Source organism: Cricetulus griseus, chromosome 3 (assembly GCF_003668045.3).
Source record: "Cricetulus griseus strain 17A/GY chromosome 3, alternate assembly CriGri-PICRH-1.0, whole genome shotgun sequence".
Taxonomy (NCBI): domain Eukaryota; kingdom Metazoa; phylum Chordata; class Mammalia; order Rodentia; family Cricetidae; genus Cricetulus; species Cricetulus griseus.
Window position 1 is genome coordinate 103,045,217 of NC_048596.1, and position 21,150 is coordinate 103,066,366.

A 21,150-nucleotide genomic window follows, 5' to 3' on the forward strand; every position below is an offset into this window, starting at 1 on the left:
CCCATAGAGACATTCATTACCTTCCTGATGACAGTGGTGGGAAGTGTCTAACAAGTGACACCCACCGAGTTTTAAGAAGCATCATCAAAAGGGACAGGAAATCTCCAGAAATTATGACAGAGGGGTGGGCACATTGCAGTTGTCCCTCTCCCCTCCCCCAGGAAGGCAGATTCAGGAGGAAAAGGTAAGATGCTTGCTAATTTTTCTCCTCAGGTCCTAACTGCTATTTCCCAGTGGGACACATATAGCCTCATGGATCCCTTTCCTACTTAGCACCCAGTAAGTGCCTGATGCTCAGGAAGACCTGTGGGTGGGCCAAGCTCTCTGATGGAAGTAGCCTGTGGGTGGATCCCATCTCCCATACATCCCTGCAGGGCAGCTAGTTCTCCTGCAGAGCCCTGCAGGCAGAAGTTATTTATACATGTGAAAACTTTCAAAGAACTCCTGGAAAGGCTGACCTAGTTCACCAGTTAGGGATATCTGAGCAATAAAAGTTCATTTGACTCCACCAGATCAAATGGAAAAATAAAGCTAAAATTAATTAAAGTGACAGCATATAGCTCCTTACAAAAGTACCTTTGAAGTACATTCAGCTCGTTTAAGAGCCATGGTTAGGGGAGGAGCAAGGTTCTAATGACCCCAGCTACTGGCTCAGAGAGATAAGGTGGATAAAAGAAATCCACAGATAATCACAATTAAAAATCCTTTATTCTTTCTTTCTATTTCAACTTCATCCTTACCACACTCTTGTGAAGCCCTGTAAAGAACTCGCCTAGTTCTCTGATCTTGTCTTTGGTCCCTTTTCTTGTCCCGGTGGAGGGGCTGATAAGCTAAGGGAGAAAAGGACCAGCCTGGGAGCCTTCCTTGCTCAGAACAAGCTGGTTTGGGTGTGCTTCCGCTGCCCTCCTATTCCTTTCTCTACCTTCCCTGCCCTAGTGGCTTCCAGCAGTACCTGTACCTTTCCCTTTGATCTCTGCTTAGGCTTAGCCAATGGGAGGCTCCATCATTAGAGGAGGAAAAAGAAACTTTTGACATTACTATACATCATTGTTATCTACAGAGTTCCTGCTTGAGAACTTTGCAACTGAGTTAAAAGTTTAAAAAGTCACATTTCAAGAAATCTATGATTTTGTGTTAGGCTACTTTCAGAGCTGTACTTAGCCACATGTAGTGGGCTGTGATGTTGGACATGCCTGCAAGTAGGCTACAGGCTTGCAAGGGATTGCTTTCTCTACCTAACACCATGCTTTATGGAACTGTCTTGGATAGCTGCATCTCTCTCCATGTCTGGAGACCATACCTTTCATTAAACCCTTCAGCAACCCCATTTAACTATGCTATCAACATCTAAATGTACCCTTTATTGTCTAGTTCAATGGCCACATTTTCCAGGGGAGTAGAGAACCTCAAAGGGATATCTGACTTGCCTAAGTTGCATACTAGGAGTTGGCAGAGCTGGAACCAAAGTGAAGGCTGCCTACTACCAGAGCTTGGCATCTGACAGCTTCATTATGTTGCTGTGAAACCAAAGCAGGCAGCCAGAATTTGCAAGATGCTGCCAACTGTGAAAGAACCACTGGGAAATTCTCCTTGAGAGTATGCTGAAAGTGGGCCATTGAGAGTGGCCATGCCATATTTTCCAGATGTGGTAAGAATCCTGACTTTTATTGCCTTATCTTTTGGATTCTAACTGCTAAGCTCTTGTCCCAGTCATAGATACTGGACACTGAGCCTCACATGGGCTACCTTCAGATTTTATGGCTATTCTTGGGCTCCAGGACGCTGTAGGGATAGGGCTTGGAAGTGGGGTAGAAACTATGTAGCTAATTGCCCAGTCCTTTCCACCTTTACCTCTAGACTGTATGTCATGCCCAAAAAGGGTGTTATGACATTTTTAAAGAGTTTATTTTCTTGGTGGTTTCAAGCTTATTTTGCAGTAAAATGAATAATTTAGTGAACTTTCACATACCCATTACTCAGGATGCTCTCTAGCTGTCTCCTCTAGGTTCAGGTGAGAATGGCTTGTTGCTCAAAAACCCTGCAGGTGCAGAGTCTCAATTAATGGGGAAGGACATACCAGTGGGCTCTGTGCAGTCTAGTGGAAACCCTGGACAGCACACACTGATCTATTTGTTTCTTCACACCTGTACCTTGGAAGGGAGAGGTATCCATAACCAGTGCAATTAAAATAATAAATTAGAAAGTATTCAACTGAGTCTTTGACATGTAAACTACCAAAAAACCCCCAAAACAACAACAACAAAATTGCCAGGCAAGCCAAGTCTCCCCAAATAGAAGTTTCTAGAATGAGAGGTAATACATAAGCTACTGGAGCAGGTCATGTGGAATCTCCACCCAACCCATTATCAAGGCCATGGCATGTACTGTTCTGATGGGAAATTTTCACACTGAACTCCAGAGCAGAGAGCATTCCAACTCCACAAATGCTATCATTAAGAATCATCATGGATAATGTGGTTTTAATTAGAAGGGTTGAGATTCTGGCAAATGTTCAAAAGTCTTGTCATTTGAGAATCCACCACCGTCATGGGTGCAAACAGCTGTCTCATGTGAAAAAATTCAGGACTTCTTCCTGCCAACCCCTGGAAAGTGTGGTTCACTTGATTACTGGGACAGACTGGGTGATTGGAGTTTTAGTTATTCCCCTCACAACCGGGAGGAGAGAAGGAAATAGGTTTGGGGTTCTGCCACAAATTTAAGTGATAAACTTTGAAATTATGATACCAGTGACCAATGATCAGACATTGAATAGGCTACATAACCTTTCTTATCCTTGGCTTCCTCAATCTGTAAGATGTATTTCTGAGTTCTAGCTAAGGAGTAAATTAGTGCATCTCCATATTGTTTCAGATGACCTGATATGGCTGATGTTCAGAAAACAGAACTTCCTTCCCATTTGCTGCTTCTCTAACTTGGTATGAAGTGGTATCTCCATTCTAGTAAAAGTCTGTGAATGCAAAGACTGGTCCTCATCAACCATTCTACGCACCCGCCATACTTCATGAAAGAGGACCAGAACAAGGAAGGCTTTATTTCAGAAGAGTCAAGTTTGCAGGAGCAAAAGTGACTTGTAAATCACTAGTTTCTAAATGGGGGGCCTTAACTGCCTCTAAATCTCATCAGTTTCCTGCACCAGGTGAACTTTACTGACAATGAATCCATTAAACACAAATAGATGTCCAAGATTCTTAGCAAGGCACATAGTCCATGTCTGATGACATAGTCAGGGGCTTAAGCAGACATGGCTATTTCAAGCATGCTCAGGTAAAGCTGTGTGTCTCTTCTAAACAAACAATCTCCTGTCTGCTCCCCCATGCCATAGAATGATGTGCGTGACATTCATTGGTTCAAGGCTTCACTTCTCTAGGCAGGCCAATTATCACATGAGGAAAGAAGCAAGTCTAAGATGAGCAGTCTGGAACTGAGTTTTAGTCCTGGCTTTTCTCCACTGACAAGTCATGTGGCTAGGGACCATTCCTTCATCACTTTGGAGCATTCAAATTTCGATGATCAAACTTAAGCAGTCCAGCAGAGCAGCTGCAGTGTGCTAAGGCACGCACTCAGATTGGATGAGCTTGCAGTTCAAGAAGGAGCTGGAGGTGCTACTCCTGGAGCTCCCAAGACTATCAAGGCTCACATAAAATTACAGAATGGCAAGAATGGTGTTCAAAAGTGAATGGGTATCTACTCACCCAACTACCTTCATCGTTTATACAGTTTTTCTCACGTTCCCACCCGGCTCAATAATAAATGTTACAAATATTTAGTGAATGTTTAGTATAGCCAAGTCCTAGGAATTGCATAAATGTCAATAAATGAAATATTTGAAATCACTGCTTCTTGGGAACTTACAATGGTGAAACCTAGCCAGCCATTAATTCATTCACCCAGACATTTAGCTACCCATCAATCTACCCACCCACCTGTTCCCTGCTCATAAATCCACCCATCCATCCATTCATTCACCTAGCCATCTGTCCACCCACATGTCCATCTATTAATAAATCTACTCATCCATCATCCATCCATCCACCCATCCACTTGTCTATTTATTTGTAAATCCACCCATCTACCCATTTATCCACCCACCTATCTATCTACTCTCTTCCCATCTATTCATAAATCTACTCCATCCATTACCCTATCCATCCATTTATCTTCTCATATGACCATTTATGTGTGACTACATCCATTGATCCCTTCATCCACCTACCTATCTGTCTATCATTTGGAAATCTACCCACCCATTTCACTATATACACATCTAACCTCCATCCATCTATTTGTAAATTCACACAACTATCTCTTCATTCATCTACCTATTCGTCCACCTGTTCACAATCTGTATGTCCATCCAACCATTTATTCATTGACTCGCCCATCCATCCATCTGCCCACCTTTTTATTTAGTTGTAAATCCACAAATCCATCCATGTATGTGTGAATACATTTATTTGCCCTTATACCAATGAGCTGTATCACCAAGTATTCATTAAATTACCACTGTATACTTCCATTGTGCTAGCTGATAGAAAGAATTTTCAAAAATAAACAACTGAGGTGTTCTATGCAGTTGTACATTAACATACTTGGGGTAGCCTTACCCCAAGATGGGTCAACATGAAACTGTTTTCAGAACAGATCCCGAGGGTGTGATCTGTTTATGGTTTCTTCTCAGAAACCTATTAGTTAAACAGCTCTCTATAGAGCAAGAAACAACTAAAACTAAGGTTAGTGAGACAGAGTGGGCAGCCATTAATCATCCTTCAACAGTGGGTGGCTGGAAGGCTGTGGCTTCCTGTAAAAGGTTTCAACTTTTCAATAGACTGAATATCATACCTTACGCACAACTGTACATCTGTTTTATTATTTAAAGGTAGATACTGTTGTGGTAATATATAATCTCATTTAAAAGCATCAGTGATCTGAATTGTCATACAATCTCATAGCTGGGACCACTATAAAGTGAGTGAAGGTCAAACCATGGACACTTTAAGGAGGTACTCATTTTTCCAGTGTGCTGCAGCAGTGGTGTGGTCCTGACTGTGAGTGTCTCTTTAAATTTCGCTTCAGGTGTCTCACTTATACTTCAGTCTCATCAGCAATAAAATAGCAGTAGCCCTTTAGTAAACAATACCTTTATTCCTGTAAATGTACTGTGGATGCATTTATATTATTTTGGTGTTCATGATCATTCTGTTAAATGGCTGTGATTAGCCCCATTTGGAAGAGAATATATTGAAACTAAAGAAGGGATGTATCCTCAGATTGTAGAATCAGGAAGCCCATGGACTTCAGCTCTGCCCCATGCTGCCCTGGGGCTCAAGACACAGTGGAGGTTCATGGAGCCCTCACTCAACTGCCATATGAGCAAAGCACCATTTGCCCTAAGGCACACCTCACATCTCTCCAGGCTGCCTTCACTTCACCTCTCCTTGGATCCCTCCCTACATAGGCAGATCTGAGGGTCTCCTCAGGATTCAAACCAGATCATGTGCAGACTTCCGTGGGCCACTCCTGTCCTCTTCCCAAAGCTCCCTCATTGGGTAGAATCAGGGATACAGAAATGAAGGTTGCTCAGTCTGGTTCTCCCTCCTTAGAATCAGAGGAAGAAAAAATATGGAGAAAGTGAGGTAGTTCCAAGAGAGCAACTAAGTCGTCTGGGGGCCTATGCAAAGATGTCTATATAGCTGGATGATGGCAATTGGACATGAGAGGCAGTGTCCCTACTTGCCCTAAATTGGCAGGTAGAGGGAGAAGTCAAATGGTGGGTCATTTCCGAGTGAAGACAAGCAGCCCAGACCTGGCTGATGAGAAGCTGCCCACATCATGTCCCACTGCTGAGCACAGGACAGCAGGTAGGGTGCCCTAGTCCACTGCCTTTACTATCCTGGGCAGGGAAAGCCGGTAGTGTTTAACTCAATGCACAGAGGCCAGGGTGAGAGGTTATATAATTCACACTAATTAGGCACCACCTTTGTTTCCCTTGTGAGTGTCCACTATGACCCCCTGGAGTACTAAGGAAATAAGTATGCATTTCTTCAGGCCAGAAACCACTGGAAAACAGTTCTTTCTATTTCCTGGTTCGGAGGGACTTAGCTGGGGATGAAAAGAAGCAGGAAGGGGCTGAAGGACAAGGGTGTACAAGTGCACTCAAGCTGTAGGCCACAGAGGCCTGCAGCTTTTTGGGTTGTTTTTCTTTGGTGGAAATATGTACTGGGTTGAGGATGAAACTGCTTAAAACATGGCACAGACCTTGACAAAACAAAGCCAGCCGCCTTCTTCCTCCACAACCTCTCAAGTTTCTTCCTTGACCCTAGAGACAAAAGCAGGTATCCGAATTCCTCAGAAGAAAGACCAACACGTAGCTTCCTTCAACCCTGGAATGGTTGAAAGTGAGGACTGTGCAGGTCCCTCAGAAATTCAAAGGGACCTATGGGACTGGTCTGTGATCAGAGCCCTTGATGGACTGTCTGATACAAACAAAACAAAACAAACAAAAACCCAAAAAATAAAACCAAGAATAAACAAACAAACCCCAGCCTTCCTAATGGAGTGTTTCTAGAGACAGAGAAGCACCATGGAAGAATATGGGATGGAGCAGGACTCTACAGCCATGCTGGCTAATGCTGGCCCACGCTGAGTCCAGGCTTGCCTCTCCTAGGATATGGCAGATGCAGTTCTGCCTTACCTCGAAGAAGCCCCTGGCTTGGTTTTCTCACTCAGGAATCCATGCCTACCTCCCTGAGCTTCTGGGGGAGCAGGGAAGAAGCTGTGGTATAGAACTCAATGTCCTTCTGTCCCTTTGTGTTCCTTCCCACACTGTGTTTCTAACACCAGCTATGGATCTGACAGCCCAAAGTAGACCTTTCTTTGAAAATTACCAGATTCAATAACAACAAGAAACCCATCTGGCTCAGGGCAGGGAGTCCCCGAGGAAGTGGACACCAGCTCTGACGATTCAATTACTATGACCCCTGGCTAGAATTGAAAACAAATTGTGTGAGTGTAAACCGCTTGTTCCCTCCAGTGCCCTTGTGGCTTCAAAGGTTGGTGGTCCCCTTCTCATGAAAACCCAGACACCAAGAAGAGATACTTTAGAAATGAAATCTCAAAATAGAAACCTGAAAACTATTTAAACAAGAATGTGGGACACAGTGAGTCAAGAATCACTTAAAGAAGCAAGTCGGTGTATTAGGTATAAATGTATTACAGGGTTCAAATCCATCCCTGCTAATTATGGGCTGGCTGTGTGATCTTGGACAAGTTGCTTAACATTTCTGAGTCTTAAGAATCTCTGCTATAGGCTGGGTGGTAGCACTAGGATGACAGAGGCAGGTGGATCTCTGAGATTGGGGCCAGCTTGGTCTACAGAGTGAGTTCCAGGATAGCCAGGTCTACACAGAGAAACCCTGTCTTGAACCCCCCTTACACACACACACACACACACACACACACACACACACACACACACCTTCAAAAACCCCAAAAACCAAATTAAAAACCAAGAAATCCCCAAACCCAAAGTCACTGAAATCTGTCCCTAAGTCTTCAGAGAACGTACTTAGAATGATGTGGGGTCAAATGTGTCCATGATACCCCAGCAAGAAAAGCAGGGATTCTTCCTACTGCTGGCTACATCCTTAGCTTATCAGCATGTAACCGAGAAGAAGAAAGCCAGCTGCCTGTCCCTTCTCACTGAGCTGCCCAGGCAGCCGCAGAACCCACCCAGAATGGTTCTCTCCCATCCCAAGCCACTGAAGCTCTGCAACCATCTTTTGGCCTTTGTGTTTTGTCATTGGAGGAATTAGAGTGTTATTAATCAACCAATCAGTCAAATAAGGCTCATTATCATTGAAGAAGAGAAAGTATGCTTTATTTATGCAATTATAAGGCATTTAAAATACAAAGGGATTATTATTAATACCGGAGCTTGGCAATCTTCCCAGAGTGGTAAACCGACAAGGGCTTTGTTCTTGAAGAGGCAACATAGCCCTTGCAGTCTCCTGTCTTCTTGCTCCAAGCTCCTGGTGGAGCCTCATGAATATGCAAGAACTCTTAGAGGGCCCCTCTGAACTTAGTGCTATTTGGAGTAAACATCAAGGATAGGAAGTCAGGGATGACCTACTGTGTGACCCTAGCCAAAACACAGTCTCTGGGCTGTGGTTACCCAGGCTTTGAGCTTGTTCATATCTGAGATTTCTAAGAGATGTCTGATGCAGGGTTCTCAAACACATATGTCTGCATAGAGCCCCAAAGGGACCTCATTTGTAAAGGGAACCAAGCCCTGAACAAAGAGATACTTATTATATCTGCTGGGTATATTCTGCTGTGAAAGACAAGGGACAGGAAGAACCAACTGATCCCCATGGTCAGCAGCCCCAGATTGACAGTCCTAGTAAACTGACAAGTTCCAGTACACATTAGGTGGCTAGTTTACTAGCTTGTAGTTACTTTCTGGTGACATTCGGGCCATGTCTTTTTTGAGTTTCCACCAGGAACTTTGAGCATGTAGGGAATAGTTACTTCTGACTGGATGGTTGAGTAGATGGGTGGATACATGGATGGATGAAAAGGATAGATGAGTGCATGGGTAGATGGATGAATGGATAAATTGGTGGATGAGTACATGGGTGGATGGGTAGATGGTTACTGGGCAGCTGAGTGAATGATAGGTGGATGATGGATGGATGGATGGATGGATGGATGGAGTGGCTTCATAGATGTGTCCACAGGTAGCTGAATGGATGGGTGAGTAGGTGGATCCCAGACATTCCTAGTTCTTTAGTAGGGTGAATAACAACAAGGTTTAGGGCCCAGGCTTCTACAGCCTGATTCTATAACCATTGGCCATGAGAAGTGTAGTGATTCAAACTGATCTATCAGTTTAGGATATGAAATAGCAGTGTGACAACCACTATTTATTGGAGATGAAGGAGGCCTTGAATTGGCTAAGGCAAGACTTTCTCACTTTTCTTGCAGTCACTGCACAAGTGACCAAAGAGAATGGCAAGACTGTCAGAATTGTCTAGAAGGAGGAATCATGGAGGGAAAGACATATGTATATGCTCATTTGCCTGAGCAGGTTCATGTGAAGACTAGAGAATCACAACAGTTGATTCCTCCACCACTCTCCACCTTATTGTTTTGAGACAGGTTCTCTCACCAAACCTGGGGCTCAACATTTCAACTAGACTGGCTGATCAGTGGGCCCTAGGGACCCACCAGTCTGTGAAGTATAAAAATCACATTCCATTTCACAGACTAAACCTATGAATAAGAATTTAAATTTTGTTTTAAAATATTTATATTATTTAAACATTGAAATAGTATTTTGGATATATTAAAGTATTATTTGAATTTGAATTACTTGAATATATCAATTATTATTAAAACTGATCTTATCAGATTCTTTCCTTTTTTGTAATATGTTTAGTGGACAACTTAAAATGCTACAGTTTTATTGGAAAGTACAGTCCTAGACTATTTTTATTCTATTTCTTTTTTCATGGATGTATCTATATTGTGTGATTTTTTTTCAGCATTTCTTGCTCACTTCCTGCCTTTCCCTTTGAGCCTTCAGAGAGGAAGATAACACAGTACCATGAAAGATAGGGAAGTAATAGGGATTAAGAGGTAGCACCCCTCTGTATGGATACAGGCTTATGAACAAGAATAGTCTCAGCTCTCTCTCTCTCTCTCTCTCTCTCTCTCTCTCTCTCTCTCTCTCTCTCTCTCTTGTTTGGAGAACTCTTACTGTCTGCTTGGGGTATTCCTTCTCATCCTTCAAGACCCAGATCACACTGCCTCCTGTAATCTTCCATGTCATGCCACAATATGCTCTTCCAGACACTGACCTCAAATGGTTGCAACTCCCAAGAGTTCACATCATCTTTTATAGTTTTTCATGTATTTGTGTGGTGTGACATGGATATGCATGTGTGCATGTGTTTGCGGAGGCCAAGTGGTCTGAAATCTTACTTGATCACTCTTTCATGGTATCCAGTGAGGCAGGGTCTCTCAAATAAAACCAGAGCTCACCAACATGTCTAGTTATGTTAATTGGCTCCCTCTGAGGATGCCGCCTTGGTCTTTTTAAGCCAGAACTACAGGTGAGCTGCATTTTTGTGTGTTCTGGGGATCCAAACTCCAGCCTTCTTAATTGTACATTAACCATTTAGCCATTTCTCCATTCCTTTTCATGACTTCTTGAATTCAGGGGTGGTCTTCTCTGAGTTCTCAGGCCTAACTGAAGCCTGATACATGCTTAGTGAATATTGGATCAATGGAAGCCTCTTTCTCCTCCAAGGGAAACAGAAACATTATGGCAAGCTCAGTCTAGGGAAAGGTAATGAATGAAGCAGACTAAGTATCTGCTCACTGGGAATTGCCAGGCCCTGTGGGAATGCCCCTTGCCACAGCTGATGCTCAGGTTTCAGTAGAGCCTTACAAGGTGAGTGCAGAGGAGGAGTGCAAGGGAATTCCAGCCCATTTTTCAGGTTTCTCTTGACTTCTGTTCCCACAGAGACAGTCTTAACAGAGTCTTTACAACCTTCTGCTTATGCTGTGTACTACATAGTTTAGGATATGAAATAGCAGTGTGACAACCACTATTTATTGGAGATGAAGGAGGCCTTGAATTGGCTAAGGCAAGACTTTCTCACTTTTCTTGCAGTCACTGCACAAGTGACCAAAGAGAATGGCAAGACTGTCAGAATTGTCTAGAAGGAGGAATCATGGAGGGAAAGACATATGTATATGCTCATTTGCCTGAGCAGGTTCATGTGAAGACTAGAGAATCACAACAGTTGATTCCTCCACCACTCTCCACCTTATTGTTTTGAGACAGGTTCTCTCACCAAACCTGGGGCTCAACATTTCAACTAGACTGGCTGATCAGTGGGCCCTAGGGACCCACCAGTCTCTGATCCCTGCACCTGGTTACAGGCATCTGTGCCACCATGCCCACATTTTATGTGGGTATTGGGGATCTGAACCCAAATCATCGGGCTTTCACAGCAAACACTATCCACTGAGCTATCTCTCCATCTTCATGAGAACCATTTGAAGCCATCATAGTCACTAATGTGACCAGCTGCCTCCCTCTCCCGCTGACATGGACTAACTCATTCCTGCAGCGTGCTTTTCCAACATGATGAATGGAGGTCCTCCTGAAATAATGATACAAGATAGGTCCTCTTTCCCTACTTTGTGGCAGCAGTGAGAAAGTCACCATTAAGCCAGACATGGCTGGCACGATAAGCTGACTCCATTGCACTCTGTAACTTACCCAGCATTTCCCACACTGCTTTCCTAACTTTCCAAAGGGCCATAAATCTGAAGGCTCTCTACCCTAGGTACCTCAAGTTTCAGGGGGAAAATTGTCATGCTCACAGGTTAAGAGACACAATCAATGTTGAGAGGAAGGCTGATCACACAAGGGGTGCTTATGGGACTCGTTCAGGAGTCTAGTCCTCAGTGTAAACTCCTCATCTTCCCCCTACGATTGAATATTGCTCATCTTCTGTTCTTAGACTGAAATGGAGGTCATCCTATCACCATCTCTCCTTTTTCACCATCCACATGGAATAAACTTCGATGATCCAGTCCTCAACTCTGTAACCTACCACACATATCCCACTCACCAATTCCCTACACCTCTAGAGTCTAGAGTACGGTCATCACACACCTAGGCTACTACTCTCTACTACTCTTGCTGGTCTCTAAAGTCTCATCTTGATAGGATTCCTACACTTCTAGCCCAGTGTTCTGTGGATGCTGCCTACTCTACTCCAACCCAAAGACTAGTGTCCCAATATGAGGGGAATATGAACACTGCCTCAGTGCTCAATCTCCAGCCCCAATATCAGGAGTTAGAAAGGTGGAGAGGGAAATGCTGAGTAAGTTACAGAGTGCAATGGGGTCAACTTTCAGTGCCAGGCATGTCTGGCTTAATAGTTACATTCTCATTACTGTCACAAAGTAGGGAGGAATAACTTTTCTTGGATCATCATTTCAGGAGGACCTCCATTCATCATGGTGGAAAAAGCAAGGCTGCAGAAATGAGTTGGTCCATATCAGTGGGAAACAGAGGCAGCTGGTCACATTGTGTGGCCTACCAGGAAGCAAAGAGCTCAGACAAGATCCAGAAACATGTATAATCATCAAATATCAGCCCTAGTGACATAGTTCCATCAGGGAGGCTCCATCTCCAAGATTCCAGAATCTCCTAAAACAATGCTACGAGAAACACATGAACCTGTGGGGATATTACACACTCAAGTCACAATGCAGGGTGATGAAGCAACCTGTAGAGATTATATTTTGGAGTCAGAAAATACTGACTTCCAGTATCCAATTTTCTTCTTTCCTTTCAGTTCTGTAAAAGAGATAATCATATCTGACCCTATGGTATAGACAATCCAGATCCATAGCTATATGCTATAGAGGAAAAATGGTACCAGGGAATCTGGCATTTAAACCCACAGCAAGTCATAGTTGCTTGAAGAGAAAAAAGGTTATTCATGGAAAGTAGGTCTTTGTCTCCTTAGGGACAACTGTGATTCCTGCAGAACCCAGGCCCTGTCCCAGATGTAACAATTCATTACTGGAAAATTCCAGACACCTGTATAACTTACACACTGATCACACTTTTTACCATTCAGGGTTACCTAACTCTCTTCCAGTGTCACAAAGATGGAGATCATCTCTGTTCCCATCATGTCAGTGTAAGGAATTCCAGTTTGTTTGAGCTTTAAGTTCCTTACCATTGATGCAAAGAAGAAAACATAAAGTGTCTAATGTTAAAAATGTTCAAGAGGGGAAAATGAACTAAGTAAAGTGCAAATGGCTTTGGCACGGTGGCCAAAGAAAATCTCTTCCACTCTGAACCAGGAAGTTGAAGAAGAAAGGGAGGGGGGGAATACATTTGTGATTATACCTGGATCTTAAAGGCCTGGACTATAAACAGTGTAGGCTTGACAGTCTATATGATCTTTCTTGCAAAGACTCTATGTATTCATTTTGACACAAAAGACAATATGTAACCAAACAATGTGTAAAATAAGAGTGCTTCAATAGAACTTTTAAAATAATGCTCCACCTGACCCTGGAGTTCTATAGCATAGCACAATCCAGATGTTAGGGTATGTCACTGAAGCTCTTCAAATCTTACTTCCTGTATCCAAACGCAGGAGGTATTGCCAGAGTGACAGCCAAATGTAATGAAATAGTCAGACCTAATTATTCATGGAGAGCCTGTTTACCCTGCTGCTCAAATGTATTTGTGAATTTGCTTATTCACTAAACATGCTTGTAACCCTACTTTAAGTACTCTCAGGATGTTTGCAACATGCACAGAGATATGGAAAACTAAAGTCACTCACTATGATCACCATGTGTAAGCTGAATACAGCAACAGTCTGCCTCTTTGTCATAGTCTACTCAGTGCCGCATATTTCATGTTTCTAATTCTGTTGGTGACTTCCTGAGTTAAATGCCCTCAAGGCTAGCGTCTAGTGTTCCTATATGCAAGGAGGTTGTTTAGTGTTATGTAATCTTCCTTCACATCTGAGTTCAACATTAATTACTTAAAAGTATATGTTAGATCAGGTGTGTTTAACTAGAAGCACACAAGAAACGAGGTAGTGCATTGATAGTTAATGGACAGGTGGTGGTCAAAGGCCTGCAGCAACTTCCTCTAGTAGCAAATGTTTGGAATTTGCTAATTCAGAGTTCATATCCATTTTGCAGAGCATAGCTGCCATGAATAATGAGAATCACCTGCATGAATATGTGGTCCAAGGTGGTAGCTAGCAATCTATTCTAAAACTCCTAGTTAATAATAGTGTGATGACAGGCTATTATTACTGGTTAGTCACAATGCCTTAATGCTATCACTAATTAAGCGTGATAGTTTTGTTCCGCTTTCATAGTTTGGCAAGAGTGTTGCATTACAGTTATTAAGTGGTTGTATCTGAAGTCAGCCAGAGAATATGTCCACTTCTTTCTCCCAGGACTTTCCTGAAGGGAAACAAAACCAAGACCTTCTAATGAATGGTCTCTGAGGGGCTTCTTTAGACAGGAGTAGAAACAAAGTACTCTCCTGGTCAAATGAGAGCAGTCGCAGCCAGGGAGCTGCACCTAGTTGGGCTCTAGCTTGAGAAGCAGCCTTCCAGGGGCCCTCACTCCCTGTTGCCCTAGTTAAAATGCCAGTCCTGTATTTATTTGTTTGTTCCCAGACAGATGCCAATTATAGGGGGTTGAGAAAAGAGACAATGGCCCAGATCTGATTGACAACGGCTGCTGAACAAGGGGCCTCTGTGGCATGTTTAATGAAAAGGCCACTGTGTTTTTATTGCATCTATTTGATTTTAGAGTGTCGTTTATAAAAACAATTCAACCAGCAGGATTAACTGCTTCTGGGCTTCCTCTTCTCCCTGAAGCTCTGTGGGTGTCCTGCCAGCCCCACAACTCCTCCTCCCTTCCTCTTCCCCTATGATTCCTCCCCACACCTTCCAAGGCTTCCTGTAGGCTAAGGCACCTCTGTGATGCTGCTGCCAATGTCCAGGTTCCCTGACCCCTTTTCCACCTCCAGTCCTGGCCCCACAGTGTCTCCTTTGCCTGGGCCCTCAGGAACCAGAGGCTGGTTCTCCCCTCTTGCTTCTGACTCTGGAAATGGTCTTTCCTCCCAGGTTTCAGCAAGTAGGGAGGGCAGAGTGGCTGTGTTAACAAGGGAATATAAGCAGGGCTTAGCATAGGCACAAAAGCAGTGAACCATTCAGAATGATCCCCCAGCAGTTTTATTTTCTTTGTCATTTTGCAGTCAAAGCAATTTAGCACCTAGTCCCATAATGCAAACAATACATTATATGCCATGTGCATTGTACTAAATAAATTATCTATCTATCTATCTATCTATCTATCTATCTATCTATCTATCTATGTCTATTATCTATCTGTTTATAATCTATCATTTATTTATCTATCTATACCTCTCTATCTGTCTATCATTGATCTATGACTGTTATCTATATATCAATCATCCATCTCTATCATCTATCTATATCTATCTATCTATCTATCTATCTATCTATCTATCTATCTATCCAATTCCTATACTTACCTCCTAAATGACTTGATACCATTTGTATTGTATAAAATTTAAGTGTGACAAATGGCACATAGTTTCATTGAATTCTGCATCCTATTTCTCCAGTTATCTCTTCTTCATTCATATCACTGATCATGGTTCCAGTCCCACTCCAATATTCTTTACTTCTTTTCTGGCTATGCCAGTTGTTCATGATCCTTCTGCCTAGAATCCCCTCCATTTATCTTCCCTTACATGTACCCACCAATCCTCCAGGATTTTGTTAGGTACCTCCTCCAAGAAGTCTACTGTGATTTCTCCTGCTGTGGGTGGCCCTTCTGTGCTTCTCGGATTGCACTTGGCATATGGTAGTTGCTTTCTAAATTGTATCTAATTAATATTTGAAACATTCCTATATTCTCAATATTAAGTTGAATGCAATCTATATACTTTAGGCCATTAATAAGGTGTTTTTTATTTTCTAAAAATTAAGGCAAATATTTGGCTAGCAGTTAAGCTTAGCATTAATGTCTTTCACACTACCCATCTGTCCATACCAGTCACATAGCCATATATATTCACATACCCATGCTTGAACCCATTCCCAAAACAAAAGGTATTCAAATATCCCACCACAGTGAAGTCCTGGTCTCAGCAGAAGTTAATTCTAATTTCTTATGAGTTTCATTCTCAGCTCCTTCTATGGCTCAGGTTGACTCTGAAGTCTGGGTTTGTGGATAACTTAGGCGATGAAATCTCAAATCTTTCCTTTTCACTTTGGGAAGGATCTGCCTAGTTTCTTTCTGGTGATGTTCCATGTATTCTTTCTTCAGAGAAGAGGAACTTTTAGATTTTCTCTAAAGGCCTTATGTAAGACCCCAAGGTTCTAGTGCAGGGATTTCTCAACAGTGAAGGTGAAGGCTTTCTTAAATACAATTGTTTGTCTATTGAGATGCATCCCAGAGTTTCCCAATAGTCCCTCATGCACACAAATCCCTATAGCATCAGCAGTGAGCAGAACTTCAAGTGTTGATCTGTATACATTTCCCTACCATACAAGGCATGAAGAAGAGTTCCTGAAACTCCCTGATCACCCACCCTGAACTCTCATTTCTTCACAGGCTCAGAATATCAGAGGAGCAGTTCTTACCTGATCATTTTTGGCCTCATCAACCAACAAGCAGTCTTTCTTGGAAAGGTTAGCCCCCTTAAAGGTTCTATAAGGTTACCTACCAAGCTCATAAACACTGGAGGTACTCACTGGTGTGGCTTCACTCCAGTGTAGCACTCAAAAACTGTCAGGTGTCCTGTCCCCATTACCAGTCAGTCACATTGGGCTACACCTACTGGGGCTCACTAGAGTAACCCAACCTCTAAGAAACTTACAGAAATTAATCAACATCCTGTGTCTTCAGTCAGCTGAATTAGACCAAGATCCTCTGTAGACACAGCCAACTAAGAGGGTTGTATTCTGGCTCCTGAAGCTCAGGCCACTGAGAGAGGCGTAGACATCTCTGATACGGATGCAGCTGAAGACACTATATATACTGAAGCTCCCATAGGAAACCTGAACCAGCATAATCCACTAAACCAATACCCTTAGACACATCATCATATGACAGTATTTTTCTTTGAGATCCATCTCATAAAACTGATAGTGAGATAGCTGGTTTTCCAGATGCATTATAGTAAAGTGAGAGAAACAGGAAGCAAGAAAAACCAAACCTCAACTTGATGACTGTTTAGCAATAGACACAAAGAATGAAACCAAGGAAATGGCTGGCATCTAGGGATGGGGTATAGAGAATAATAAGTGTGTAAGACATGAGCTCAGATTGTACTTGCATAGTGGCATGCTATGGGCGTTGACTTGTAGATGGTCCAACAGAGAATGACTGGATCCATCATCTCTCTGTCTGAGCCATATACATGAAGTTAGCTGCTTTGGGAAGTAAATGAGTTTTGAGGAAATGTACCAGAACCTCACACTTTCCAAGTCCAGTCTCCCTAATTTATATTTCCAAGGTTCTAACCCTTGAGACATTTCCCATGTCCCGATAGATTAAGTCCCAATATACTGTGAGGCAAATGGTAGACCATATATATATATATATATATATATATATATATATATATAATTCTGTTGACTGTTTACAAGAGGAAAGTATATTAGTTTCAATAATATAATTTAAATTTTACTTATAAATATATTTTATTTAAATGATGACTCTAATATATGATCAAAATAAAAAATCAATGATATTTGACAATTTTTCCCATGTGGTTTCTTAAAACCATGTGTATTTTGTATCTATAGTACACATCTGTGAGGATTAGCCACATTTCTGGGGCTCAGTGGGCATACTTGGCTAACTTGGAAACCTTCAGCTGGCCTCAGATTCTCCAAGTGGTTACATTTTCTCTGACTTCTCAGAACCTCACCACCCCAACTCACTCAGCTGCCTGAACTTTCAGATCATAGGACACCTCCTCCTAGAAGGTTTTCCTAAGTCCACTCTTGGGCCTCTCTCACATGTCCCATAGCATGTTAACGGTTTTTGAAGACACTCACCGAATGGATTTCAACTATTTGGATTTCTTCACCTTTAACTCTACCTTGTTTCTAGACAAAGCTTTGATGTCTAGGGCGTGTTTAGTACACAGCAGACAAGCAGTCAGTAGAGATGATGTTACTAATTAAAATGAAGCTCCCTTCAGGCCTTGCACATCAGTCTGTTTAGCTGGCTCTAAAAAGTGAAGAGAAACAAGTTGTTCCTCTCTTACACAGCTACACAGGAGCAGGACATTAGTTAAAAATTCCAGTTCTACTCCCTAATGAATCTGTGTCCTGGTGAAGTCCCTTAGCTCCTCAGAGACTCAGTTCCCCATCTATAGAGTGAGGCTCTCTATCCCTGACAACCATAAGGGCTCCAAAGATTAAACACAATGAGTGATGCAGTGTGGTCCTGAAGAGGGACTGGCCCACAAGACCTGGCCCACAAGTCCTTAAAATCAATTTCATGAAGCTGAAGTGGCATAAATTGCAATTTCCTGAACTACAAGATGATGTCATTAATTATTGTCTAAGACAATTTTTTAAAGGCAGAAAATTCCTACAACGATGCCACCTAAGCCATGATAGCCTCCAGCTGTAGGAATCATCTCAGTGTGAAAGTATTAAAGTATTTGGAGACCAGTAAGTTACTGCCCTCAAAATCAAAGACATACAGTAAGAATATGCCCTCTGCCCACTTATGCCTTCACCCTGGAGTGTCCCTGGGCAGAACTCTTTAGTAGCCCCCCCCATCATTGTATCCTAAACAACATCATTGCTTTGTTCTTACACTGCAGTGGACATTCTCAGCAAATGACAGCAGATTGTTAGTACCCTGGAAGGAGTTTGCGTGGGTTATAGGCAAACACCATGTCATTCTATATAAGGCACTTGGGTGTCCTTAGCCCTTGCTACTCACGGTTTGACCTTCCTGGAACTGAACCTTCACAGATATACCAAAAGTCAATGGTATTTCCATCTTAGCTCAATTGTGAGATGTCCTTGTGGTGTGGCTTTGGGTTCCATTTTTGGCTTCATTCTTCAATTGCCATGTTACACACTGACCGAATGCAAGGCTTTCCTCTGGCCTCAGTTTCCTGGAGGGTGCTGAGTATTCTGGCTTGCACACACACTACATTCAGCAAAGTCTAGGCTTCCCCTCTTTCCTCCTCCCCACTTGCTTCAGAACACCCCTGATTTTCTCTTTTGTATCTCACAGGTCCTATAAAATTCCCTTTGAAGATGGGTGATGGAGGTCAGTAAGTTTGAAATCCTCTAACTGTATACTCTCCTATGTTCCTCCCAGCCCTGATATTCCATGGTTCTCAAATTCACCAACTCCCAATTTATGTGCAAGAACAAACAGCTTCCAGAGTGTCTCTAGGGGCCAGGCATGTGTGCATGTGTGAGTGGTGTATTTGTGCATGTTGTGTTTTTAATTCTCCAAAAGGCTGTGTGTGTGTGTGTGTGTGTGTGTATGTGTGCCTCTGCTTCTCAGATACAAATCATGTGCAAACATTTTACCTGGAAACAACAGTTGTTCTCAGAGTTCTTTATTTATGTGTCAAAAATACCTTTCGACTAAGAGGGGTGAGACTACTCCCATGCCAGCCCAGCCATGTGCTCTGAAGTCTGCAGGGGAGACAACACTGTGCCTGCAGACTGCAAACAAGCAAACCAATGGAGAGAACAGAGATCCAAGATGAAAAGGGAAGGGGGAAAGCATGCTCCAAGAACCATATAAGATGGTGACATAATGGCAGAAAGCACACACAGAAGGGGCAGCAGGCCCACAAAACAGTCTCCAACCTCTCATGGGGGCAACTTGCCTACCCAGAGCTGCAACATCAGACACGGCCTAAGGGTGGAGAGTAGTTGAAGCCAGCTCTCCCTGGCTGATGGGTAATCCCTCCCATCCTGTGTAGTCAGGCCTTCTGGGCCTGCTTGAGATTCCAGAAAGGGGAGTGAATGAGAAGGAACACCAGACCGTGAAAAATCCTAAGTCATCTCTATTTTTCTTGGGATCATGTGGGTTTTATTGGAGCTGGGAGAGGGTGGAGAACACATGCTTTTCTGATTATATCCTCATTATGCCACCTAAAACTCTACAGATAAATAGACTGACTGCAAGGCAGGGAGGCCTGCTGATCATCTGGTTCACCTCCCTCATCTCAAGGGTGGAAAACCCCTATGTGGTGGGCAGGGAAGTACTTTGGCTTTCCCTTCTGGTGCTAGCCAGGTCTCAATCCCTCAGGGAGTCAGCTAGCTGTTGGAGTAGAGCCCAGGGTAGACATCAGGCCACGTTTTGAAGTCCCCTTAAGACATAACGGCAAGGGGGGCTGGGGAGAGCATGTGGACATGGTTCTTGTAGGGGAATATCAAGGCCTCTGCATGTCGCTTTTTAGGTTGTACTTTACACTATGAAGTAAGAGGAACCCCCAAACACCTCCACACTGTCTGCCTTGGATCTTGCTGGATACAGTACTATATATGTGTGGCAGAAGTATATATTCTTGTTTAAACTTCATAGAAGGACTAGAAGTGCCTCAGGGAGGCAGGCAGTGTATGTACAGTGTGCAAGCAGAATAGGGACATGGAGGTGACATGAGAGAGGGAGGATGTGCAAGGAGCCTTTGTGAAAGACATGTGTCCTGTGCCTCTCTTCTAACCCAAGTCCATTGTCATATGCTACCTCCATCCAAAGCATCTATAGAACAAAGCCAGGGACATACTTCTTTGGGTACCAACTCAAAATAGAGCTTACTTCTCTGCCATCCTATTGGCCAATTTCAGCACTCCTGGAGTTCCCCCAAGGCTTCTGCCACTATATTACTTCTTTCTACTATGGGAGCACACTCTACTGTCTGCCCCTTCCCTAGCAGCCCTGTGCTGCTTGCCCACTTCCAGGAGAGAGAGGAAGGGAGACATGGTCCAGCTGCTGTGTCTACATCTTGTAAATACCCACCCCTCCACCCAACTCTGCTGTATCTGAAAGGACTGAAGACACAGATCTATAAATATACACTCATAGCCATCCTCCTGCCTGGCTAATATTAGCCCCTTTGTGAAATCTACTGACAGCCTCTTTCCCTCTTTTTGGCTGTGCTGGTGGGATCCCTTCTACTTATAGGAAGGCTCGCAGGCTGAGCCAGCAAGACTGAGGAACACATGGAGCCAATTCTGCTAGAGTTCCCCCACTTGGGCTGTGCCAGGTGATTAATAGAGCTGCTTTTCAGACAGGAAATTTATGATTCTGTGAACTGGGAGGCTTGGAAATGGGGGTGGAGGGTAGGGGTGGGAATGGGTGGCTCTGGTTAATTGAATTTGTCAGCTACCAAATGGGAGGGATACTAATATTTGTTGATAATTTTCTTGGAGACAGACCTGATAGCATTGAATTTCACACACATGATATCATTGGATTTTTCTAGCAGCACCCTGGGAGAAGGCTACTGCCCTATTTCACAGATGAGGCCACTGATGC

At 43.1% G+C, this 21,150-nt stretch overlaps 1 protein-coding gene across 2 annotated transcripts in view; it reads right to left on the reverse strand.

The window, feature by feature from the left end:
- Positions 1-21,150, reverse strand: part of Tenm4 (teneurin transmembrane protein 4) — a 719,910-nt gene that overhangs the window by 534,560 nt on the left and 164,200 nt on the right. The window lies entirely within an intron of this gene.